Genomic DNA, 27,562 nt, shown 5'->3' with positions numbered 1-27,562 from the left:
TTTGACATTTTATTACTCACAGGGCCTGATTTAATAAGCTCCCAAAAGGGACAAATGCAATCCTACACTCCCTATCAGATGGCCGTCAGCATCTTAACTGAAAGGGGGGAGTCAGGCAAACAGCATGAAAGCCAGTTTACTTATCTGGGGTTTCCTCCAGCCCCTCGCAGCCGACTGTCCCACGCTGACAGCTCTGTTTGCAGCTGCCAGCCCGGGGTCTCTGCACAGTGCAGAGGACAACCTCGAGGTTGTCCTTACGGCGCCTGCGTGAAGTGCCGCTGTCTATCAAGCCCACGTTGTACGCGGTGTACTGTGCAGTATGCTGCAGATTAAGTGGCCTTGATTGAAAGCTGCGCTCGCGCAGGCACAGTGGAGGACGCCTGGCGAGGCACCGTGAAGGGTCCCCGTTCCGGTGGCTGAGAGCGGAGCTGCGGTGTGGGACAGGTTAGCTGCAAGGGTGTCATTTGTCTGATGACTCCTTTAAAAAGTTTCCTGACATTTTTGTCGTTTTGATACAGCTGTAACTTTTTTCCTCCTCCTCGTAGTTTTCCAAAAGCCAACTTACGTACCATGGCTGGGAATTGAACCCAGGTCTCAGTGTGTGTTAGGCAACTGACTTATCCGCTATATCACCAACAACACTACATGCTGAAGCCAGCCTAGCATCTACCATTATGAACAATCCAAGAGAAAAAGTAACATGCCAAAAACCAACTCAACGTGGCTGGGAATTGAACCCAGGTGTTTTAGGCAACTGACATATCCGCTATACCACCAACAACACTACACTAGCATGTACCATTATGAGCAATCCAAGAGAAAAAGTAGCATGCTTAAGGATTTGTAGCCAGGCATGGCCTTGCCTTGTGTGTTCAACAGTTGTCCGAAGAGAACCCCAGATAGCCAGGTAGATTAATCTCTCTCTAGTAGGAATGATCACCGCTTTCCGCGGAGTTGAATTTTCCGGAATTTGTTGGCGGAAATTGCTCATTCCCTTCCGTTTGGTCGGAACGGAATTGCTTTTTCAATCTGGCGGAATTCCAAAAATGCTTGTGAAATTCTGCCGGTATCCATTGATGGTTTTAGGCTGACAATTCAGTTCAATGGTACATGCTAAGCTGGCTTCAGCATGTAGTGTTGGCGGTATAGCGGATACGTCAGTTGCCTAACACACACTGAGACCTGGGTTCAATTCCCAGCCATGGTGAGTTGGTTTTTGGCATGCTACTTTTTCTCTTGGATTGCTCATAATGGTACATGCTAGGCTGGCTTCAGCATGTAGTGTTGTTGGCGGTATAGCAGATACGTCAGAGAGAGAAAAAAAATTCCGACAGATCCCGGAATTCCGCGGAATTCCTGACAAATGCGGCGGAATTTTCATAGCGACGGAATTTAGCACTGACGGAATCCGTGATTTCCGGCGGAACGGAATTTGCTGGTTCCGATCATCCCTATTCAGAAGTACAGTCCCATTTTGGGAACCAAATCCCTCACGTGGCAAGTCATGGACGCGGCCTGCTCCATCTGGATCCACAACTACCAGGGCAGCCATAGGAGCACGGAAGAGAGGTACCTGCTTCTTCCTTTGCAGGGAGCCAAAAACCACCTCCAGGAAGGTCCCCAATACGCCACCAACCTGGTCCCTGGCACTCCTGGCCTGACGGACCTGACGGACCGGCGAGCAGCATAGAGCACTCTTGTTCCCTGGAACAGGAAACATCAACTGGCATTAGAGGAGTCCGTTTAAAATTTAGAGTGCTCTATGTGGATGTTTCCTGTTCCTGGGAGGAGCCTATGTCGTCTCATGGTGGACCTGTCCTGGAGGTTACTCGAAAAAATGTATTTGATTCTAAACTTTATTCCCCATCAATTACCAGTAAATTGATTTCATATTTTCAAATGTTAAAATGTAGTAAAACTAATGAAGATAAAGACCACCTGTGTGGTTTGGATGATACAACTACATCTTTTGATTCTGAATTATTTGTGATATGCATGGCGAGGGGTGTGATAAGGATGTAGTTAGAGGTGTGGCAAGGGCATGTCTTAAAGTGTTCTTTCCAGGGGTGTAACTAGAAATCATCAGCCCCCCCTGCAAAAAAAAAAAAAAAAAAATATTAGAGGTACCCCCCCCCCCCCTCCGCTTTCTGCACGGGTAAACTGAGAACCGATGTTGTTCAATTGGCTAGTGCACGCTTGAATGAGTTTTCCCCATGCAGATAAAAGACAGCAGTGAAGCACTGCACGCAATTTTCTCTATCAATTACATTCGCTTCTGTGATAAAACGTGCATGTTTTCACACATACAGCAACACACATGGTGTGCAGAAAACTGACAGAAGAGTGTGCTCCCAGCCTCAGCTTATTACTCCCACTCTGTCCATCTATGTCGGAGCAGAACTGGCTCTGCAGACTTCTGCAGCATCACTGCAGTACAGAGCACTTGGGGAGGGGTAGTGAGGTTAGGGGCTGGGCGCTGTACAAAAGACCCTGGTGCACACTGAACAGGGACTGTCTACAAAACTGCCCTTAGTTGTCAGTTTTTCAGGACAGGTAAAAAACTTCTCCCCCCACTGGGCCTCCTGCGGCTTCTGGGCACCCCTGCGGCAGCATCCCTTGCAAGGTCTTTCGTTACGCCCCTGCCTCTTTCTCATCTAAAAAAGTTGGGAGGTATGTGATGCTCAAGCTTATGGTGCAACAAGGCTCTGTCAGGCTGGGGGTTTAGTATATAGCAGTGTTGTAAAGCACTCATTACTGCTCACCATTGGGGATTATTTCAAGGACACCTGAAGTGAGGGGGGTATAGCCTGGAGGGTAGGGTGGCTTGCATAGGGTCGCAGAACCCCTGGGATTGCTGAAGACTGGGCACTGTGTGAATGTGTAGTATACGACTGTGGTACTGTCAGCGTGTTAGTAAGTTGCAGGCGATGTGGAGCTGCTTACCTTCTAGAATGATGGTGTTGGAGTGCAGGTATGGGTGGAGAGCCAATCAGAGGCAGTGAGGACTTCATTGGTGCTGAAGTTTTCCCTTCAAGTGTAGCTCAGCCAATCGGGTTACTGGCTGGAGTTTTCTTGAGGGTAGGGAGGACCTTCCTCTGAGGCACTTGGATACCTGACTTGGGAGCTGTCCTCCAGCCTGGCCGCCCCTAGGAAAAAAAAACAAAACAGTTAAGGATTGTCACAGGCTACTTTGATGGGGGTATGGCACTTTCAAGGAGTTTATTCATGGGCTTTGTGTGGTGGAATTGCTCCACTGACCAGTAATCCCCTCTCAGTGATGTGTTATGGTTTGTTATGTAATTAAACAAAAAATACAATTATTAATAAAGTATGAAAAGAAAAGGAAATAGTTACAAATTGAAAGTTTCAGGTTAACCTGGTTGGTTTACCTCCAATAAGAATGGCCACAGCCTGTTAAAACACCTATGGCTGTGTTGGTATTGCCAGGCCATTTGCATTATTTAAAAAGAAATAGGTCAGCCTGCATATCCCTTTTACTTCAGGTGTCCTTTCAGTACTAGACAACCTGCAAGTACAACATTAAACACCAGGTATTAAACAGCACTGCTGCTATTCTGCACATTATAGCCCATGCTAGCTGTTTGACATCACTGTTGTGTGCTGCATTTTTTTTTTGTACTAAATATACAATACAGCTTAGTTTTTGGTGCATTAAAAAGAAATTGACACTTGGGTCAGAAGGACTTGATGCTATGTTAGACAGAATACAGCAGCAACCTGAATGTACCTACATAATACTCATATCAGATGGTGCAGCGTGGTGCCAGAGGAGATCAAAGTGTTGTACTTGGATCAGAGGGGCCTAAGGCCACGTTGACTAGATCAGATGGCAGCACTGCCAGCGGCAGCCCAATGCCCCCTTGTTGGACATGGTCAGAACACATGAGCTGTTGAGAACGTTCCTGAAGTTGGGCCACGTCTTACAATGGATTGAAAAGAGTTAAGATTCAAAAAACTGTTGACTCCATCTTTAGGGCAACATTGCGGGGAATGAGCACTGAATTAAAGGAAATTGGGATTTTTATTACAAAAGAAAAATTACTTTAAACAAAATAAAAAATTAAAAAAAAATGTATGCCTCTAAACAACTGCATGCTCTAGGCCAGGGGTGCCCATTAGGTAGATGGCCTTTATGGTAGATTCCGACCCCACTACATTTTCCATTCTGTATATGGAAGGGTGCTCCTAAAATTGTACATAGGTAGATCACTTTGACTTGATCATTTTTAAAAGTAGCTCACAAGCCGAAAAAGTTTGGGCGCCTCGGCTCTAGGCGGAGCAGAGAAAATAACTGTATTGGACTGTACTGTTCCATCTCTGTCCTGCCCAACTGACGCATAGGCATAAAATCATTTAGAAAAAACGGAAAACAAAGGGAGCTACTAGCAATGCATCTCTTTGACTTTGGCCTCGATTCATCAAGACTTATCAAATCAATTACCAACAGCACGGTAAAATACCGAACTCGATAAGCTGATTTCAGGATTCATCAAAGCTATCTACAGCTGTTAGCGAGGAGTCGGTAATCATTCGGTAATGATGCGATAAAACAGAAGAAAGTGCAATTCATGAAAATGAAAGTGGGCGTGGTTTAGCATTAAATTTAGGATTAGTGGTCTCCTTAACTGATCTGTCGTTATTCCTGTCAAATAATTGCTGACAGAGAAGATGGAGACATTTGAAGTGGTTATGTATCAGCTGAAAGTGATTCAAAGGCACAGAAAGGCAAGAATAAGGTCTAGAACCATATCAATTTGCAAGAGAATGGATTTATTTGCTATACCAGGACATCTCTTACAAGATGATTCAAGAGAAATGCAGAACACAGGCAGTGCCAGGGTTAACTAAATTGCTAGCTACAGTCACAAGTGTCCGCATGTCTGGCAAATTGGGGCATCTGCCCTGCCCTGGACGCCCGCTGCAATCCCCCCCCCCCCAGCCACCGCTCCCGTCCCCGCTGCCAGCGTCAGACCTCGATCAGCCGGCGACCAATAGTGCTGGCGCTAGGACCTAGCACACCGCACTGATATGCGGAAGTGACATTTCCGCACATAGAGCGTGGTGCGTCCGTGCGCTCACTCTAACTGGTCGGGTCACCGGCTGATACTGAGGTCTGACGCTGGGCTGCTGGTAGGCGAGTGAAGGGCACCTGTCACTACCCAACCTGGGGGGGGAGGCACCTGTCACTACCCAACTTGGGGGGGGCACCTGTCACTACCCGAGCTGGGGGGCGCCTGTCACTACCCGAGCTGGGGGGCGCCTGTCACTACCCGAGCTGGGGGGCGCCTGTCACTACCCGAGCTGGGGGGCGCCTGTCACTACCCGAGCTGGGGGGCGCCTGTCACTACCCGAGCTGGTGGGGCGCCTGTCACTACCCGAGCTGGTGGGGCGCCTGTCACTACCCGAGCTGGGGGGCGCCTGTCACTACCCGAGCTGGGGGGCGCCTGTCACTACCCGAGCTGGGGGGCGCCTGTCACTACCCGAGCTGGGGGGCGCCTGTCACTACCCGAGCTGGGGGGAGCCTGTCACTACCCGAGCTGGGGGGCGCCTGTCACTACCCGAGCTGGGGGGCGCCTGTCACTACCCGAGCTGGGGGGCTCCTGGGGCTACCTAAACTGGGGGGCTCCTGTCACTACCCGAGCTGGGGGGCTCCTGGGGCTACCTAAACTGGGGGGCTCCTGGGGCTACCTAAACTGGAGGGCTCCTGGGGCTACCTAAACTGGGGGGCTCCTGGTGCTACCTAAACTATCCAGGCCAGCAAGCCCAGAATCACCACCAGCCAAGCCGCCCAGAATCACTGTCAAAAAGGCCACAGCATCACCACCAGTCAGGCCAGCATTTACTTCAACCAGCCAAGCACAGCCTAGCATCACCGCCAGCCAACCCAGCCACAACATCACCGCCAGCCCGGTCACAGCATCACCGCAAGGCCTTTCAGCCCACACATCATCCCCAATCCAGCCAAAACCAGTATTGCCATGTACAGCAGCCAGTAGAGGAGAATTCAGAAGCCAAGTGAGAGGTGTCTACCATATTAAGGGGGCATTCTGCCTATTTATGTGAAATGCTGTCTATTTATGTGCCACATGACTGCTGAATTGGTCTTGTTGGGGGCATCAAGATTGCTGAATGTGTCTTGTTGGGGGCCTCATGATTGCTCACTGCGAGACTGTGGGAAAAGCTGAATCATCACCATATGAGACAATAGCATTAAACCTACTTTTTTAGCTTTTTAAAAAGAAAATAAAACTAGAAGGTTCTAAAAAAAAAATGAATACATTTTTCAGGAGTAGGATGGATGAAATTGTTTATCTTCACAGTTTATTTTCAACTTGGATTTTCCATAATGTTCATGTATGAGTTAAAACGTATGTATTTAGATTAAATTGCTGTTGCCACTTTGCGATAGATAAGTGACTTTTGGGTTGCAGTTTGGGCACTCGGCCTCCAAAAGGTTCGCCACCACTGTCCTAATCTAATGTCCCACATAGCTAAATTCATGTAAATTTGTCTCCACCCGTGACCACACCCACATTCTGGTCCATGGCCACACCCTTTTTTTGGTGCCGCACAACTTAATCCTCATATTTTTCGGCTCGCGCAACTTCACCGGAGTGCCACTTCTTCCCTGCCCCCCCCCCCCCCCCCCCTGGAAAATTTGCTGCAGACGCTCATGGCTGCAGTACATTTTTTTAGAAAAGGCTCCCATCAAGCTGTATCTGGCGAAATTCCAGAACCCTGGTCCAGGTGTTAAGCTCCATTCGGAATGTTGCTACGTGGTGTTCAAAAGGACTGCCTTTTTACCCACAATTCCATGGGAATCTTATGGCCTTGTGTTAAATTACCTCTGTAAAATGAAAATAGACAAATTACCGAATGGTTACCGCATTGTTATCGAATATATATCGAATACTTTAATTCACATCGAATGCGGAAAAACCTTGAAGAATACAATTAGAAATCAATACACTTTGAATTCGGTAATTTTCGAACTGGAAAAAGTTATCGCAAAGACAATGATGAATCGAAACCTTTATCTTTTCAAAGCGAGCAAAGGCGGAAACAGGTGGAAGGCAGTAGGAGACACTGATACAACAATCCTTTATAATAAAATCCCTGTGTCTCTGCGTCCCTATGTGTGTGTGGGTCCATGCTTTGCGCTACTGCGCTTGTGCCCTTTGGGCCAGAGAGCAGGACGAAGCAAAGGGCTGGCCGTGCGTGTACGTTGCGCACACGGTAGGGGTGTGCGCGGTGTATGCGTGCTGACTGTGCGGCGGACATAGGGGAGGGGGGGGGGGGGGGGGGGGAGTTCAGACACAGACCTAGAGTACTAATAAAAAAAATTGCTGTATATTTTCTATGAAGCCATTATTAATGCTTCCTCTTTTACTCAGAAGTGGCAGCTTCCACTGCAAGCCTGAATTCAACTTTCATCTGGTGTGTGGCCACTGGGCGTAAAGAGCTGAAAACCAGCTTGGTGACCTTGGTGAGGGTTTTGGACCTATGGACAAGAACACATTTCAGAGAGATAGAGATACTGTATATATCTCATAGTTAACTAACACGTCATCCATATCACCCTAACACTACGCAGATCAGACTTCCATCTTCCAGCCTGATCCACCTCCTGGGGACTTTCAGGGAAAAAAAAAAAAAGTGGTTGACGTTTTTATTTTTCAGCTCCAGCTGTCAGGTTGAAAACAAGGAGAGCACTGTAGAAAAACGGCAATATCTGTTTGATGTTCCTGCACTGTATCCGTCAGCACGACACACACCCCCCACCGGTGTGAGACATATTTAGAGAAATGATAAAAACATTTACGGAGAAGTGAGAAAAATATATAAAAAAGTTGCCTCCCGTACAGCAGTCGGTCAATTCTCTCAGATCTGTGCTCGGCCAGCCAGAAAAGAAATAGCAAGATAATAGCCTGTATATATCATAAAAAAAAAAAAAAAAAAAAAAAAACCCGGGTTTTGTCATGAAAGGTTCTGAAAAAGCTGATAAAATGTTGCACGGTTTCACCTGATAAGATTTACAAGAATAAAGCGTGGTAATTTATACACAGCCTATATTTAAAAAAAGTGTTGCGTTGCTAAAAGAAATTAGCATTAATTCGCCTAAAGATTGGTAAGCAATGTTTCACAGTCAATAAAAACTGCCAACATGTCAGTTACATCAACTCCACCCCCCCAAAAAAAAATAAAAAAGATTTGACGCAGGGCTCACAATTTTTTTCCTTGCCATTTCCTAAAATTGCGATCACAGCACACAATTTTTCAGCATTTTAATTTCAGATATCAGGTCTGCTTCCCCGCCCTATGCGTGATGTGCGATTTGTATTTCAATGGATGACCCAATGGGAAGGCAGAAAATTAGCATTTTGTGGGAAAGTTTGTATGGGATTCTGAAGTTAAACAGATTTTCATTAATATCAACTTCAAAGGCATTCACGAAAATCAGCTTCATTGGTATTCATGTGAACACAATGCAAAATTTTGCATGAGTCATACTATTGATGAGGCTCTAATGGTTGTCTGTAGTAATTCTTGTCAAGCAGGCGTCCACTACAGCATGCAGTTCCGTCTTTGGTATGTACTGGTGTACTCCTGTGCACCTGATGTCCAATGAGGTCAACAGGAGGGAGATCCAACCGATATGCCAGCCAGGAGAGGATGTGAATTCCGCTCAGGCTGTTAAGAGTTTGCGTATGATGTGAGGTTGGGCATTATCTTGCTGGAAACACTGTGCCTGGGTCAGCCTGCACCAGCAGCCAACCCTCATTCATCACATCTTGCGTGACGATCCAGTCTGCTGTCAGAATACCAGCACCGTGCACCAAAGCTGTCCACTTATCCAACAGGATACCGTCCCAAACCATGATAACCAGTGTGGGGTTGGTGTGATGCCGATATGGGTTTGCAACTTAGCAAGTGCTGTTCCTTGGGACACCGCCTCACAAGTCCTCGACTATGATACTTCCAAAGGCAGGATAGACGCAAACAATATGCAATGCCAGGCGTGCAGTCCTAGGTTGAGGGCTTAATGGTACAGCAGCGGCTGGCCTCCTTGTGCGCATTTGCACTTCAGCCTGTTGCTAAGGGCTCTTTCACATTACGGCAGATTTTCTGCGTTTCAACGCAACGGGTAAAGTTTGCGTTACCCAAGGTGAAATGAAAGTCCATAGACTTTCATTTTAGCTTTCACATATAACGCAGCCTTTTTGTGCGTTGCGTTACACTGCACCCAGGTGCAGTTTTTCGTCCAACGCTAGCTTTATGCGTTACAATGTTAGTCAATGTAAAACGCACACTTTGTGCATTTTTAATCCGTTAACGCAGGCAATCAGTCCCAGAATGCAACAGAGGAACAATGTAGAAAGTTGAAAACTAAAAGAAAAAAAAATTACCTGCGTTTTCCTATGTGCTGTAACGCATTGAAAACGGATTAAAAACTCACTGTAGTGCAACGCATATTAAAACGCATTAAAACGCATACAACAAAACCTATGCTTTGAGCGTTTTCCAACGCAAGCTCTGATGTGAAAGAGCCCTAATGGTTTGGTCGCATACAGTTCTCAGAGTTCCAACATACGAAGTGACATCAAGAGCTAAAGTTGAGAGCAGCCATGAGAAAGATACCTTTCTAATAAGTGGCCGGCTAGTAATATGCATCTGCAGTACTTCAATCATTTGATAGGGGTAATAAGTCCCAGTTATCCAGTTGATCAATATACAACACATGTTATGAGAAGAGGATCTGCTTATCTCAAACATTCCAAACTTAATCAGCGCTCACATACAGCAAGCCCTCCCATGCCATTTAGCTGGGTTAGTGGAGGATGCCATCCAATAACACTTCAATCAAAAGTCCTTGTAGTGCTGCAGCCAAACTCAGCGTTATTCAGTATATAGAAAATTCAAAATATCCTAGGCTGCACTCCACATTCAACACACAAATGTCCCTCCAGACAGAATAATCAGGTCACATAAATGGACAACTGTCTTTGTTGGAATTCCACTCGCCAGATGTGGAGGTCACAAAATACCTATGCAGACGCAACTCCCCCCCCCCCCGCCGCTCTGGCTAGTCCTTCAGCATCACAGACACTCTCCCGACTGGATCCAATAGGGGAGTTCTGGTTCTAATGGCTCAGTGATGTAGGCAGAAGAAAAGAGAGGAAGATCAGCTTCCAATGGTGTAGAACCGCTTTTATTTAAAACTTGTGGCGCAAATGCAAACAGGAGGTTACAGACTCCAACAGGCTGGCTTAGCTCCTAAGTTGCTGCCTGCATATATTAATGTCCCTACCCCGTCCGCGTGCACCGCTGCTAAAAATCTGCGTGGCACCTGACAGCATCAGCGTTAGTTTCGTGAAAAGTTATGCATGACGTCAAACCACCTTACCGCAAAAATACACCACCGGCATAATTATTACATGACACATAAGCCGCACGTGCAAAAATGTACTAAGTCACTCTGTAGCACCGCCCAACGCGTTTCGTTGCTTAACTCATCAGGGGCATTAATCTCAAACATTAGGAGACTAATTTCAAAGGCGATTAGGTGGCCTGTGCCACCACATTTATCAACCTGGTTCAGTGCATGTTGACTACACTCAAAGGCAGAACCCAAAATGTGGATGCCAGGGCAGGCTAAATTTTAGAGTAGTGATTGGCATGACGCTTCCACCTGTAAGGAAAAAAAATAAAACCCAAGATGGCTGCTGACAGAAGAAACAATGGATTCCGCAACAGTGATCACCAAGTTGAGGACACTGTGCACTATGAAAAAAATGGCCACAATTCCTTAAGTTAAGGTTTCAATTCTTAAAAGAATAACAGAAATCTAAAGTTAAAGGCAGGATGTTAATTCAGAGAGAGGTATGCAAGTGATAACTATGAAGTGTGTGGTAAATTATCACCTGTAGCTATAATCTTCCTGGCAGCAGTAGGGGTGAAGCTATAGCATGCCTGCGTGTGCTCCTCCCCCTCCCTATCTTCTGCATGCGAGAAGAACTACAGAGAGGATAACTTAAAGGGAACCTAAACTGAGGATATGGATTTTTACTTTTAAAATAATAAAAGTTGCCTGACTCTGTGTTGTTTAATACTTTAAGGCACAGCCCCTCAACTAGAGTGACCATACGTCCCGAATTGCCCGGGACGCGTCCCGGATTCGGGGTCCGCTGTCCCAGGCTGCATGAGGTCCCGGGAAACGTCCTGCTTTCAGCAGCGGGACGTCCCGGCCTCGGGACTCTGGCCACTCTATCCTCATGAACTGGCAGCGGTGTCTATAGACGCCGTGCCAGTTCATTGCCCGCAGCCCCGCTCCAGCCTCCTCTTCCGGTGTCTGTCCCGACACCGGCAGGCGAGCAGGGCTACGGCAAGATGGCTGCCGAAGCCCTGTACTGGAGACTATTTGTGTCTCCAGTACAGGGCTTCGGGCGCCATCTTGCCGTAGCCCTGTCAGCGCGGGAGACAAGAGAAGGAGGAAGGTGGTCCAGGGAGCAGCGCGGCAGAGGCCGGAGACTTCTGCCAGGTGAGTAAATGCTTTCTTTTCCAGGTGAAATGTTTGCCCGCATTGCGTTTTTTTTCCAGGTGAAATGTTTGCCCGCATTGCGTTTTTCTGGTGAAATGTTTGCCCTCATTGCGTTTTTCTGGTGAAATGTTTGCCCTCATTGCGTTTTTCTGGTGAAATGTTTGCCCGCATTGCGTTTTTCTGGTAAAATGTTTGCCTGCATTGTGTTTCTTTTGTACTGACATGTTTGCCCGCATTGTGTTTATTTTGTACTGACATGTTGCCCGCATTGCATTTATTTTATACTGACATGTTGCCCGCATTGCATTTATTTTATACTGACATGTTGCCCGCATTGCGTTTATTTTGTGTTGACATGTTGCCCATTGTGTTTATTTTCTGGTGTCCGGGGTAACTGTTACTGCACTTATTATTTAACCTCCCTAGCGTTCTGGACGAGCTAGGCGCCGGAGGTCACTGCTCAGGCCCCGCTGGGCCGATTTGAATAAATTTTTTTTTAAAACACGCAGCAAGCACTTTGCTTGCTGCGTGCCTTACCCGATCGCCGCCGCCCGCCGCCAATCGCCCAGGCGAGACCCCATGCGCTGCCTGGCCAATCAGTGCCAGGCAGCGCTGAGGGGTGGATCGGGTCTCCCTGTGACGTCACGACGTCGACGACGTCACGACGTGGGTCGCCATGGCGATGGGGGAAGCCCTCCAGGAAATCCCGTTCAGAACGGGATTTCCGGACGGGCCATTCCGCCGGCGGCGATCGGAGGGGTGGGAGGGATGCCGCAGGGAGGGGGGAATCATGTAGCTAGCGCTAGGCTAGCTACATGAAAAAGAAAAAAAAATGCAAAAAACGTTCCCGCGGCCGCAGGAATCAGAACGCCAGGCAGGTTAATGGTCATAGATGGCTATGTTTGCTGCTTTGTGGTTACGGTATACTATTAGCATCACACAGTTTCTGCACACCCATGATGCAAAGTCTCGATTGTCCACATCATGGCGTAAACACTGCTTTCTTATGCCTCGCTGTTACATCATTACATTAGCTCCGCCCATACAATGTCATGGCCATGCCCATTTTTCGCCGCGGCCCCTCGCCGTCCCAGGTTGGACCCACAAAAATCTGGTCTTTCTACCGCAACAAGCATGCAGATCAGGTGCTCTGACTGAAGTCAGACTGGATTTGTACATGCTTGTTACAGGTGTGTGATTCAGCCACTTCTGCAGCCAAAGAGATCAGCAGGACTGTCAAGCAACTGGTATGGTTTAAAATGAAACATCCATATTCCTCTCAGTTAAAGTTCCTTTTAAGGACTGCAGTGATGAAACAACACTCACTGTGAAAACTTACCACGTCAAGTTTTCACTTGACTTACCAACAGCATGATCTTACAGAATTGTAATCATTGTTATTTAAATATATACAACATGGCAGAGATGGTCTGAAGTGGAAAAAAAAAAGCAATAAACCTGGATTACTTTAAGTTTACCGAGGCTCAAAACATAAAATGTTTTATTAATCATGCAAACTGCAACCCTCACACTTCTGTTGAAAAAAGTATCAACCTCCAATCAATCTCATTTAACTCAATTTCCAGCCAAATCCATCACTCGTGTCGAACTGTTTTCCCTGCATCTTCTAGTAAACTTTTCTTAACGACCCTTCCGAGAGATATAAAAGTATATTCCGCAATAGTAAATTCCACGCTTCGTATTTAAATAGCTTTTTATGGCCATTCTGACATTGTTGCAAGATGGCAAAGTGGAGTGACTGGCCTCTCCATACAAGAGCGCTAAAGTATTCGGGAGGAATATCAGAAGCACCTAATGCCGGCCATCAAATCTTATGACGCTATTAAGCCGCTAACAATGTATCTCGTTTAATCATCGAGATCAGCAAAATGTTTAGACTGGAGAGGGAATCAAAGAAAGCCTAGAGAAGAGATTTTACTGGTGGATATTATATGACCTTTGCAACAACGAGAGAAAGGACTGTTTCACAAAAATGAGCTTTGAAGCCTAATATATGAACAGATTTTATTTTCTTAATTAAAATGTTGCTTAGTAAGTGAATCTCTTAGCATGCTAATTTCTCAGCAACTTACCAAGAGAGATTTCCCTCATCATATCAGGAAAAGAACTACTCAGATGCTAGAATTGCTGCGTAAAAGGTCTAGAAGTACAGAAATATGACAACAACACAGACACACACACACACACAGATTTATTATGGAGTATGTGCCTCAACCTTCAAGCAAGAAGAAGTAGCGCCCTGCCCCCAAGGGTGGTCCTAGACTTGCCGCCAAGCTGGAGGGGGTTGCAGGCAGGAAGGGGGTATTGGGCACAGCGACGGAGAGGGGAGTCGGACCCCCCCCCCCCCCTCACCTGGGTCCCCCATCTGCACTCCCCCTCTAGCTTAAGTTGAGCAGCAGCCGCTATTAGTAAGAGGCAGTGGGCGGGGATGTCTCACCTCTACCGCGTTCCAGCGTGCGTTCCACTGTCATCACTTCCTGCAATGCCATCCACTTACAGTACAGTGAGCGGCATTGCAGGAAGTTACGACAGTGGATCGCACGCTGGAACGCCTCTTACTAATAGCGGCAGCTGCTGCTGAGCTTAAGCTGAAGGGGGAGCGAGCATGGGGGACCCAGGTGAGGGAGGGGGGATACCTGCTGAGCTTAAGCTGGAGAGGGGAGCGCACATGGGGGACCCAGGTGAGGGAGGGGGGGTCCTGCTGAGCTTAAGCTGGAGAGGGGAGCACACATGGGGGACCCAGGTGAGGGAGGGGGGGTCCGGCTGAGCTTAATCTGGAGCGGGAGTGCACATGGGGGACCCGGGTGAGGGATAGAGATGGCCCGAACCTCCAATTTTTGGTTTGCGAACTTCCGCAAAAGTTCGGTTCGCGCAAACCGTAATAGACTTCAATGGGGAGGCGAATTTGGAAAACTAGAAAAAATGCCGGCCACAAAAGTGATGGAAAAGATGTTTCAAGAGGTCCAACACCTGGAGGGGGGCATGGCGGAGTGGAATACATGTCAAAAGTCCTGGGGAAAAATCTGGATTTGATGCAAAGCAGCGTTTTAAGGGCAGAAATCACATTGAATGGTAAATTGCAGGCCTAAAGTGCTTTCACACATCTTGCATGTGTATAAATCAATCAGGGAGTGTAATCCTCCCTTCCTTACTCCTCCAAGCCAGCCTAGCATGTACCATTGTGATATACCCAAGAGAAAAATGAGCTCGCTTACGGATTTGTAGGATGTCAGAAGCAACCTCACATACATTGGCCAGGAATCGAACCCAGGTCAGCTGCTTGGAAGGCAGCTATGCTCACCACTATACCACCAATGCTACATGCTGAAACTTCTTGGAGCAGACTTACTTCCTCCCTCCAAAAGACACATACATCCCCATAAAATAATTCAACAGCAACTGCATGCACAGTCTCTGTGGCACAATCGGTTAGCACATTCAGCGGTTAACCCGAAAGGTTGGTGGTTCAAGCCCACCCAGGGAAAGCCTTGCCTTTTGCATTCAGTTGTCCAAAGAGAACCCCAGATAGCCATGTAGAATCATCTCTTTCGCTCTCTGGGCTTGAACGACGAGGAGGAGGAGGAGGGGAAAAAAAAAAAGCACAAGAACAAGATTAACTCTCAAAAGAGCTGTTGTGAGGTGCTATTTTAGGAATAACAATCAGCCAGGAGCAAGCCAACAAGAGCCCAACTATGAAAGTCTGCAAGCAGCTTTCCCTTCACTAATTACTACAGGGACACGAACGACTATAATAGCCAGCGCTGCCTGCCTTATATAAGAGGTGGGGTGGCTTCAGGAGATAGTGTAGCCTGATTGGCTACAACGGGCCTGCTGACTGATGTAGAGCTTGAAAGAAAGGGGGAGAACCGAGAGCCCAATATGGTGTAGTATGTTAATGAGGTGATGTCTGATGCAAACACACACAATGGTTATACTCACAAGGACGGGTCGCCTCCAAGGCAACCACTGGATAAGCAGGCGGGGAGAATTGTAACCTGGCCCCGCTCAGGGTTAAGAAGTCGCTCTCTGTAGATAGAAGAAAATGGGGATACACCCCTCCACCAAGGGTGGACTAAACAGTTATGTGGTATAACAACAGAGGCGCCAAGTAGAGTAAAATTAGTTAAAATTGTTAAAAAGGGGGAAGTGGGTGGACTCACCTCCCTTCTGAAAAAATGGCCAGACAACGGGCAGGTTACTTCAAGTTTAAAGTAACATTTATTATGAGCTCCAAAAGTGCATCGCGTTTCACGGGTAACAGTCCCGCTTCTTCAGGCAATCAATTTTTGGAGGGAGCAAAGTCGGGTCAAGAGCCAGATATAGCGCCTCTGAAGGGTTGAAGTTGACCCTAATGGTGCATTATGGGGGCGAACCGAACTTCCGGGAAAGTTCGCATGCGATCACAAACCACCCAAAGTTCGCCTGGAACCGGTCGGGCCATCTCTAGTGAGGGAAGGGGGGCCTGCAGAGCTTAAAGGGAACCTAAACTGAGAAGGATGTGGATTTTTCCTTTTAAAATAATACCAGTTGCCTGACCCTCCTGCTGATCCTGTGTCTCTATTACTTTTAGCCACAACCCCTGAACAAGCATGCAGATCAGGTGCTCTGACTCAAGTCAGACTGGATTAGCTGCATGCTTGTTTCAGGGTTGTGATTCAGTCACTACTGCAGCAGTAGAGATCAGCAGGACTGCCAGGCAACTGGTATTGTTTAAAAGGAAACATCCATATCCCTCTCAGTTAAGGTTCCCTTTAAAGCAGAATATAACCCAGAATTTCTTCTTTGCTATAAAAGATTATTTACAGCATACAATATACTAACACAATGTTTTTTTTTTTAGTAAAACAGCATTCAAAAGGGTTACATCACAGGGCTGACTTTCTTCGGGAGGGAGAACTCACAGCGTAACTGCTTATAATCTTATCTTGTGTACACATTCTTTACTTGATACATTTATGTAAACATTGTCTGGCTGTGCTGGACTTCAGCTGATGAGTGCTGCAGTGAAAAACAGATGAGAAATAACTGCTGGCAACATTTACAACAGAATGACAACAGTTATAAATAAAATGCACCAGCAGCTTTCGAAGTAAATTAACTGAACTTTGGGAAGTTATAATATCTTAATGAATATTAATACTTGTACACAAAAGCAAATATGATAATTGTATGGGTTATAAAAAGTAGGAAAACATTTTTGTTGAAAATTTTGTCAGTTTTAAACCGCTTTAAGCTGGAGGGGGAGCGCACATGGGGGACCCAGGTGAGGGAGGGTGGGGTCCTGCTGAGCTCAAGCTGGAGGGGGAGCGCACATGGGGGACCCAGGTGAGGGAGGGTGGGTCCTGCTGAGCTCAAGCTGGAGGGGGAGCGCACATGAGGGACCCAGGTTAGGGAGGGTGGGGTCCTGCTTAAGCTCAAGCTGGAGGGGGAGCACACATGGGGGACCCAGGTTAGGGAGGGTGGGGTCCTGCTTAAGCTCAAGCTGGAGGGGGAGCGCACATGGGGGACCCGCCACTGTGCCCGATACCCCTTCCTGCCCACCACCCCCTTACGCCGCGGGTCGGCTAGTTAAGTTATAAAATGCCAACATATTCCATGAAACTGTGCAAAGAAAGAAACAAACATGGGGTACTAAAGCACCAACTTATTCCGTGGTGCTGTACATGGGGTACATAATACAGACAATGGTGTACACCAATATACAAAACACAGAATTAGTAATTACAGTGAGAGCCCTGCCCTTGCAAGCTTACAATCTAAAGAAATAGGAGGAGGGTTAGTATACAATAATCATACCTAGAAGCAGTGTTTTGTTTTTGTTTTTTTTTAGGATATCCAGTATGAGTTGGAGTTTAACTTGGCCTTAGGTCAAAAGGAATGTAGTTTGTGAACTGCAAATATTAGAGAATGGAGAGATGCATTGTTATAGAAAAACAGCTATATAACTGAAAATAAACATTTGGGAGTTTTCTTTACTACTAATTTTCTATTAAATATCCGCACTACACATACAATTCATTACATCATACTTTTATTTATTTTTTTTGCTTCAGAGTCACTTTAATAGTATCTAGATACAAAATGACTTGTATTGTGATGACTGTAGAATGTACTCTAGCTAATGTTACCTATTTCTATTTTAATGACCAGTCCTTTGAAAGGGTTAAATAAAAGGGGTTTATTTACATATGTACAAGTTACAGCATATAAAATATATATGAGGTAAGAAAGGATCCGCAACCAAACAAGGTTGGTGCAAAAACCTGGTTTTCTTTATTGGAAAAGCCACCTACAAAGTGCAATAAAATGACAGGCTCAACTGACTCGTATCGGGCCTACAATCTGCCCTTAGTCAGTTAAAATGAGCCTGTTCAGGAGGGAGTTCATGTAACAATTTAACAATATAATCTACTTCCTGTTTACACTTAGTGACTTTTTTACATTGCTTTTTTTTACCACTTTACCCCCACTGCTGCGGATATCTCCATCCCTTTTTCCATCCTTTCACCCCTCGGGATGGAGATATCCGCACCTCCCGCACTACCGCCGCTGTCCGCGCTCCGGCCGCCCGTGCACGCCGCCGCCCGGAGATCAATGAACGGGAAAAACCGTTTCCGTTCGTTGATCTAAGCCCCCGCAATGATCAGCTGCTTCTACAAGAAGCAGCACGATCATTGTGATTTTCCCACCCTTATTGTGCTTCCTGCAAGCGTACTTCCGGATGCTTGCAGGTCGCATGAACAAAAAAAAAAAAAAAAAAAAAATCACTGTGGCCATCTTATGGTCAAATAGTAAAACTACACCCTAAAGCATTTTTTACATACACACACATTAGTTTAACACAATAAATTAACTCATTACTTCCCACACTCCCCAATTTTTTTTTGTAATAAAAAAAATTACAATAAAAACAAAAACAGTTACCTTAGGGACTGAACTTTTAAAATATTTATTTCAAGAGGGTATAACACTGTTTATAAACTATGGGCTTGTAATTAGGGATGGACGCAAAACTAAAAAAAAAAAAAAAAACACCTTTATTTCCAAATAAAATATTGGCACCAAACATTGTGATAGGGACATAATTTAAATGGTTTTATAACCGGGACAAAAGGGCAAATACATTTCTCGGGTTTTAATTACAGTAGCATGCATTATTTAAAAACTATAATGGCCGAAAACTGAAACAATTATTTTTTTCCAACATTTTTTCCTATTTTCCCATTAAAACACATTTAGAATAAAATAATTCTTGGCATAATGTTCCACCTAAAGAAAGCCTAATTGGTGGCGAAAAAGACAAGATATAGTTCATTTCATTGCAATAATAATAAAGTTATAGACGAATGAATGGAAGGAGCGCTGAAAATTGCTCTGGTGCTTCAGGGGTAAAACCCGTCAGTTGTGAAGTGGTTAAAGACACTTCTTGTTGATATTATTTTGAATGTTTTGTACATTTATAAACTGTTTCCATATGTCATTTAATAGGAGTGTATGTAATGTCTCTTTAAGGAGTGGGCTGTTTGGGGTATAGGGTGGAGTTAGCTCTCCCACATACATATAGCCCCCCTCCTGAACAAGCTCATTTTAACTATGACTAAGGGCAGATTGTAGGCCTCATACGCGTCCGTTGATCCTGTCGTTTTATTGCACCTTGTAGGTGGAGTTTCCAATAAAGAAAACCAGCTTTTTGCACCGGCCTTGCTTGGTTGCGGACCCTTTCTTACCTCATCCATGGTTTGACCTGGCTTGCCTGATCCTGCACCTACTGGTATGGTTGAGCGTTTTTAAACTCTTTGCATATAAAATATATGATTACATAATTGCGGGCTCAGTGTACTGTACTACTAGGAGCATTGTGAGTGAGTGAGTGAGTGAGTGAGTGAGTGAGTGAGTGAGAGAGAGAGAGAGAGAGAGAGAGAGAGGGAGGGAGGAGCAGATGAGTGAGCCCGCTACAGCGGCCTTTTTATACTGGAGCACCACCTATACTGGGGCACCAGCTACACCAGGCTACCTATACTGGGGCACCAGCTACACCAGGCTACCTATACTGGGGCACCAGCTACACCAGGCTACCTATACTGGGGCACCAGCTACACCAGGCTACCTATACTGGGGCACCAGCTACACCAGGCTACCTATACTGGGGCACCAGCTACACCAGGCTACTTATACTGGGGGAACCTATACCAGGCTAGGGCAGGGGGATGAGCCAAGACAGAAGGGGCCAAGAGGTAGCAGGCAGAAAAGAGGCACAGGGAGAAAAGAGATGAGACGGGAACATGAGGTCACACAGAGGGACACGAAAGAGGCACAAACTGAGGAGAGAGAGTGGGACAAAAGAGGCACAGGAAGAAAAGAGAGGGACAAAAGAGAATGGGTAACTGTAACGATTGTGGAATTCTCTTCGTGATCAGCGCACAAGACGTGCGCTGACACTGCGGAAATCCTCCACAAGCGTATAATTTGCGGGAACCCAGCAAAAGGTGCAAAGCACCTGTAGAGGGAAATTCCTGTCGACAGGGCGAGCTGTGGAGTGCAGAGGAACAGCTCCTCTGCCCTACCACACACGCCAGACAGGAATTGTACGAAGGGCAGAAACGCAGGGCAAGATAGATCAGAAAGGGGGAGATCAAAGTGACAGAGGGTATGTGTGTTCACCAAACTAGTCGCCACTCTGCGACGATGAACACACAACCAGGAAGACAAAGCGAGAAGGCAATCGCCGGAGATGGCGATTGCTAACAGTGACACAAGACCGAATAAGCACAGATGAGGAATGTATGTTTGTCCACCAATCCAGCCGCCACCTGCGACGGTGGACACACAACAGAAGAAACCAAGTGAGAACGCAATCGCAAGAGAAGCGATTGCGGAAGAGAATGAGCACAGGGACAGATTGTATGTGTGCGCACCAAACCAGTCACCAACCCGCGACGGTGCTCACACAACAGCAGATATGAAGTAGGAACGCAATCACGAGAGAGGCGATTGCCAGAGGTGACACAAGGCTACAGCAAGGCAGAGCACGAGAGTAGCAAAGGCACAGCAAATCATACAATGAGGAGATACGGAAAATAACAAACGCTAGCTAAACGCGAACACCGCACTCATTCGCAACAGTGCACGCGTTTATGCGCGGTCTCCACGTGATAAGCACAATAGAGACAAGCACGCCTAACTAACCACCGACAGACAAACATGAAACAGAGGACGCGAGCGCTTGCTTAACTGTTACCTCACCGAGCCTCCAGCAAGCGTTCGTAGCGGATAAGACAGACACACGAAAACATGAACAAGCGAGAGATAGGATACACAGCACTAGCGAAAGTGGCTAGTGCGATCCAGGAAGACAGACCAGAAGGATCCACAGCGCTAGCGCAAGATGCTAGTGCGATCCAAGTACAGAGTAGCAGACCAGAAGGATCCACAGCACTAGCGCAAGAGGCTGGTGCGATCCAGGAAGACAGATCAGAAGGGGCTACCAGTAACAATCGCTGTTCCGGTTAGCACCCAGACACACCGAAAGATTTCCTGTCGACCACCGCTGGGACAGGACAATCGCAACATACAAACAAAACAGATAAGCAATCCTGCCTAGTGCAGTCCCAGGAATTACTCTAGGCTAATCTTCAAACAAAGAGCAAGGCTGACACTCCAGGCGAGTGTCCCACAGGACTAAGGCCCGGTGCACACCAAAAACCGCTAGCAGATCCGCAAAATGCTAGCAGATTTTGAAACGCTTTTTCTTATTTTTCTATGGCGTTTTGCTAGCGTTTTTGCGGATTGCTGCAGCGGATTTCAGTATAGTAGATTTCATATATTGTTACAGTAAAGTTGTTACTGAACAGCTTCTGTAACAAAAACGCCTGCAAAACCGCTCTGAACCGGCGTTTTTCAGAGCGGTTTGCGTTTTTCCTATACTTAACATTGAGGCAGAAACGCACCCGCAATCCAAAAAAATACCTCACCCCGGCATTTTTCGTTTCTGCAAAACGCCTCCTGCTTTGGTGTGAACCACCCCATTGAGATACATTGACCAAGCGGATCCGCAGCCGCAAGCGGCTGCAGAAACGCTGAAAAAGCCGCTCAGTGTGCACCAGCCCTAACTCTTATGACCAGCAACTTACTGTGGGAAACATAGCTCTTTATAGAGCAAGCCCACAAGGTATGTGGCTAGGCAATCTGCAGGACAAATGTATGCAAATTCCCCAGCAGCAGCAAGCTGCATAACTGACAAAAGGTCTCTCTTCCAGAGACCTGCAGAATGCAGACCTGAACAGTGGTCAAAAGGCTGCCTGCCTGCGCAGGCAGCCACGCGGATCCTCACAGTAAAGGATAACAACGGACCTACAAGTCCCTATCTCATTTGTTAACCAGGGACTAACTGTATTTTGCTAGTATTTGGCCCCACCCACAACATGCCATGTAACACTCACTTTTTGCCGCATCACGCTTTGCATGCCGCTTTCTTCAGTGTTGGAGCCATGCACATTTTTTGCTGCAGCACACTTTGCGCACGGACATGGGGGTAGGGTGGCTAGTGGGCGGGCACAGCAACCAGTGGGTGGGCCCAGGCCTGATGATATGTAGGGGCCCCAAAATTTCTGATGGTGGCCCTGTCTGGATACAACAGGTATAGAGACCCCTCCTCCATGGGAGGTCATTCAGGTATTAGTTGGATTGTGTACGTGCCAGGCCCAGCAACCATTGTGTTGATAAACCAGGCTTCTCTCAGCTTGTGTAGACATCTCCTCACTGACCATTCGCAGGGGCTGGGGTCAGTGCCTGAGGACTTAGCCACTGTCTTTGCTGTTTGTTGTTTACTCATATGTAGCTGTTGTGTGGCTGTAAAAAGTCATTTATGAAACAGGCTTTTGCTTAAAGAGAATCTGTACTCTAATATTCTTACACTAAAAAGCATACCATTCTATTCATTATGTTCTCCTGGGCCCCTCTGTGCTGTTTCTGCCACTCCCAGCTGCAATCCTGGTTTGTAATTAACAGTTTTAGGCAGTGTTTACAAACAAAAGCCTGGCGTCTAACCAGAGTATCATAGGCTGAGAACTAGCTTACTGTGTGACTCATGCAGAGCTTGGAGGGGGTGTGTAAAGCTTCTGCCAATGGCAAGCAGTGCTGCACATTCCACACATTCCAGCCTCAGCCCGACAGACACGACAGAGGAAAGGAGATAAGATTTATTAGAGACAGTGCAAGTAGGAAAAAAGACTGCAGTAAGACAGACCACATTAGAACAGTAATAGGAACTTATAGGACAGAAGAATTAAGGCTCACCATTTTGTTACAGAGTCTCTTTAAGGCCCGGCTGATCAAATAGATTCACTGCAAATCTCTCATAGCAACATAAATGTCCGGACAAGCTTTTCCATGAATGCACACATACAAATATACAGTTTATACTAATAAAATACAACATTGGTAAATAAAAAAAATAGTATGTCAAAGTAGAGTATCCCTTTAAGCCAGCCCAAGTCTCTCTAAGCATTTTAATTTTTTTTTTATTAAATATCAATATGTCTACATGTGCAGCACTAAACGGGATGCAAAAGATTGACATACAAAAATTATGTAAATGGCAAAGTGAACGTCCGACAGCTGTGAGATTAGTGTGCAGCGTCGCGACAGATCCGCGGCTGGTTGACTAATTAATAGGCATAGGAACCCCAACCCTAAATCATAGTTCTGTTTCTGAAATATCTATTATTCAGAGCTTTGCAAATGAACATTTCTAAACCCAACCTTTACCATCTTGGAAGAAAAAAAAAAAAATTAAATCTGGTTGTTCACTGCACCTTTTCTGCCAAAGACAAAATGTGCTGTCATCAAATTATGGTAAAAGAGGCCGCATTAAAGAGACACTGTAGCGAAAACAACATATGATATAATTAGTTGTGTAGTACGGATAATTACTAGAACATTAGTAGGAAAGAAAATATTCTTATTTTTATTTTTAACATTGCATCATTCTCTAATATTTGCAACATTGCATCATTCTCTAATATTTGCAGTTTACTCTCTACTCAGCAATCTAAATGATTTTACAGAACAGGCCAGTGAACTTTTGAACTGTCCTCGGCCAGGTCCGGATTTAGGCCAAGGCCACCTAGGCCATGGCATCACAGGAGCAAGGGCACCCAAGCAGCAAGCTAAACTGGTGCAGCATTTGCAAGCTTGCCTGACCATGGTACTCGCCTGTGCACGTCTGCATTGTAGCCGGCGGCTATGGACAGCATTGGAGACAGAGAAGAAGAGGAAGCTCGGAGCACTGGAGATGAGCGGAGAAATAAGTGACACAGATGGCTGCTGCAGTGTGCAGGCAATCTGGCTACCTATTCTGAAAGGTCGGAAGGAGGGATTAAGGGAGTCATCTGGCTACATATACTGGAATGGGGGGGGGGGGGGGATGTTATCAGGTTACCTATACTAGAGGGAAGGTTCATCTTGCTACCTATACTGAAGGTGGGCGGCTGGTGACAGTGGCCTTGGGCGGTAAAGAGTACAAATCCGGCCCTGTCCTCGGCAGAGAAAAAGAAAATACAGTGACTATCTTCTGAAGCTTGTTCTCAACTGTCAGATCTCTGCGACAGAGTTTATTTTTTAAATTGTCTTTTGGATAGAAGAATTTGTCTTAAAATGAACAATAAATATGTCTACATGTGCAGCACTAAACGTGATGTAAAAGATGGATGTACTAAAATTATATAAATGGCAAAGTGAACGTCCGACAGCTGTGAGATTAGTGTGCAGCGTTGCGACAGATGCGCGGCTGGTTGACTAATTAAAGGAATTGGAACCCTAACCCTAAATCATAGCGCCGTTTCCGAAACATCAATTATTCAGTGCTTTGCAAATAAACATTTCTAAACCCAAACGTTAACCATATGGGGAAAAAAAATAAAAAATAAAAAAAACGGTTCTTCCCTGGACAAGACAAAACTTATCAAATTATGGGAAAAAGGCCCTATTAAAAAAGGAACCCTGAGCTCTAATTAAAAAATGAAATTTGGACTTACCTGGGGCTTCCTCCAGGTCCCCCGGTATCCTCTTCTTCCTTTTTGTGGTCCCGCTGGTGGATCCAGTAAGCAGCGTCTTTGGGTGAAGTCGCGTATGCGTAAATGAGCGGTAGAGAACTGCACAGGAGGCTTACAACAGTGGGCATGGTGACGCGACAGGCGCACGCAAGACTTCACCCAAAGTCACCGATTACCGGAGCCACCAGCAGGACCAGGAGAGGGAAGAAAAGGATGCCGGAGGACCTCGCAGGCAACAAGGGCTGGAGGAAGCCCCAAGTATGTCCAAATTTCGTTTTTATTTAGCACGCAGGGTCCATTTGTTTTCTAGTAGTGCACACAAGGCTGTTTTTTTTGGCAAAGACATTTAGGGCTTGTTCACTCTAAGAGCGATAGTGGGTTTTTTTGCTTTGTTTTTTTTTTAGTGCTGGCGATTTTAAAAATTGCCGTAAAAGCTCTAGTGCAATGTTGCTCTATGCGAGTGTTCTTACATGAGCGATGAGCTTTTTATCAAATCGCAAACGCAGCTCCAGCACCATTTTCTGAGTGTTTGCAATTCAATAGAAAGTATAGGGAAATCAGAATTCGAAATGCGATTTCCTGAACGCTTAATGAATAATTGACTTACTCATTTCCAGGTCAAAGAATACACTTGACAGGAAGTGGAAAAACAACATTTTTACACAAAAGGGCTTAGAAAAGTGAAAAAAAAAAAAAAAAAAAAGTCGCTGGGAAAAAAGCTGACAAAAAGCGCTCAGTGCTTGTGATAGCGTTGGCGATTTATAATATGAACAAGGCCTCAAGGCTATTACCTGGAGCGCCATTAGTTCTCAGGGCACATTTGGTAAATCCAGCAGTCAGCTCCAGGAGCACAGAGAAAAGAAAGCTTGGTGGCATTTAATTTGTCCATTTTAAGGCTGGTTTCACAGTGGGGCGTTACAGGTGCACGTTAGAGCAGCCTGTAACGCACCCCACCGCACAGCAATGAAAAATCAATGGGCTGTTCACAGTGCCCACGTTGCGTTACATAGTAACGCTGCGCCACCAGACAACGTACTGCATGCAGTACTTTCTAAGCGGCAGAGCCGCGTTAGGCCAGGCACATGGCTAATTAATATTCACTGCACTCAGTGATGTGCAGTGTTTACTTCCTGGAGCGGCCGCTCTGTGCAGTGATTGGCCGGCGGGACCATGTGATGCCGCATGCGCACAAGAGTGCGCATCACGGCATCACGGACGCCAGAGTGAGCTGCACAACGCGGCTCACTCTGACGTCCACCTTAGAGAGCACCAGGCGTTGCGTTAGGGGCACGTTATGCGACCATAACGTCCCCTAAAAATGCAACGTCCTGGTGTGAAACTAGCCTAAAGCTGCATAATTGTGCATCAAGCTGTAATTGTTTGCTTCTCATTAACTAGTGGTTATTAGGCATGGACAGTGAGATGCAAATCATTCTGAGTTAATGGTAATGTTGTGCCAACTTATTCATCTAAAGGTGGCCACACACACAATACAATAAAATGATCAGATTTTACAGCAATTCAATAAAAACAATCAGATCTCCCAAAAAAAATATCAAAAGCTTTTTTCATTCGACTGAAAAATCCGATCGGATTTCCAGTTTTTTTCGATTTTTATCTATCCGGAATGCCAGATATTTTTCTTCAATTTTTGTAAAGATTGTGTGGTGTGTGTTAGATTGTCAATGTATTAATATATAAACACCTAAGCAATTTTCCAGAGTTTCCAATCATTTTTATCATAATTGGGGAAAATTGAACACAGGTGTGTGGTGCATTGGTCAGATTTTTGAAATGTTACAATCAGTCAGAATAAATTGATTGCAATTCTTGAATTGAACAGATATTTCAAAAATTGTATGGTGTGTGGACACCTTTAGAATTAGACAAATCAAAAGCAGAATTGCCAAGCTGCACATATTTGCAGATCATCATAAAGCACCTACAGTAATTGACCATCCTTTTACCCTGCCAGACATTAACTTACACTAGGGGTAAGCAGCACAGTGTAACACTTAGAGCTGTCAACTTCACACATTCATTTCTAATAAATAGATTTGCTGTACAAGCATATGATATTTGCACGTATACATATCTTGCCACTTGTTGATTTTGCCACAGTTTGATGCCTATAGAATAGCAATATAATATTACCGATATTTTACTATTGGTTTCCTCACTTGTATGCCTCACACTAACCTCTCTACCAAACACTAAGCCCCCACCTATGTCTAACACTCTCCCTAACAATCACCACTATCCCATCCCTAACTGTAGGTATCAGAACCAAACATCGTCTGGTTATAGGCAGACCCCGCCAACATTAGCTACATGTTTGTACCGATGTCCAGAGCTTGGCTAGTACTAGCCAAACCCCTGCCATCATTAACAGCCTTGGGCAGTGCGGGCAAGGTGACTGCTCTGGGCACAGACCGGCATTAGAAGAAAGGGGGTGCAGGCAGAAGGACATAACCGCTAGATGGTGGGAAGCTAGTGGCATGCAGTGCAGCTAGGGATGATCGTAGTCAGCCAACTTCACTACGCTGGAACTACGCAGTTTTCTGCAATTACGCTTCGCAAACTACGGCTACGAAATCAGAAACTTCACTACGTTTGCATTTTGTAGACTACGCATTAAAATACGGAACCTTCGCGTATTGCGAAGCGTAGTTGATGCGGACGCTCATGCGGAAAAATTTCCACAATAATCCACTAACTATGCGCATGGGTGAACTAATATAAGCGTACATTCCACCTTCCAATGTGGAATTGTATACGTATAGAAGGGCTTCTATACGTTTGTCTGCCGCCTGCAATGGCAAGATTTAGACCCAAGGGAGCTAGGTATAGTATACAGTAAAAAAAAACACCCCATCATTAAACATTTACCATCCATTACACATTTTGTCAAATCAAATGACTTTTCTAG

General features: G+C 45.8%; 1 long non-coding RNA gene across 4 annotated transcripts in view; it reads right to left on the bottom strand.

The window, feature by feature from the left end:
- The window catches only part of LOC137541395 (uncharacterized), a 509,076-nt gene that overhangs the window by 276,013 nt on the left and 205,501 nt on the right, over positions 1-27,562 (bottom strand). For all 4 annotated transcript variants that reach the window (XR_011025150.1, XR_011025148.1, XR_011025147.1 and 1 more), the window contains exon 3: positions 2,944-3,146. This is a non-coding gene — a long non-coding RNA (uncharacterized lncRNA). The remainder of the gene's footprint in view (positions 1-2,943; positions 3,147-27,562) is intronic.

The sequence above is a fragment of the Hyperolius riggenbachi genome, chromosome 12 (genome assembly GCF_040937935.1).
Source record: "Hyperolius riggenbachi isolate aHypRig1 chromosome 12, aHypRig1.pri, whole genome shotgun sequence".
In the NCBI taxonomy this organism is placed as follows: Eukaryota; Metazoa; Chordata; class Amphibia; order Anura; family Hyperoliidae; genus Hyperolius; species Hyperolius riggenbachi.
The sequence above is the reverse complement of the archived record's forward strand: the minus strand, read 5'-3'. Positions and strand labels throughout refer to the sequence as shown.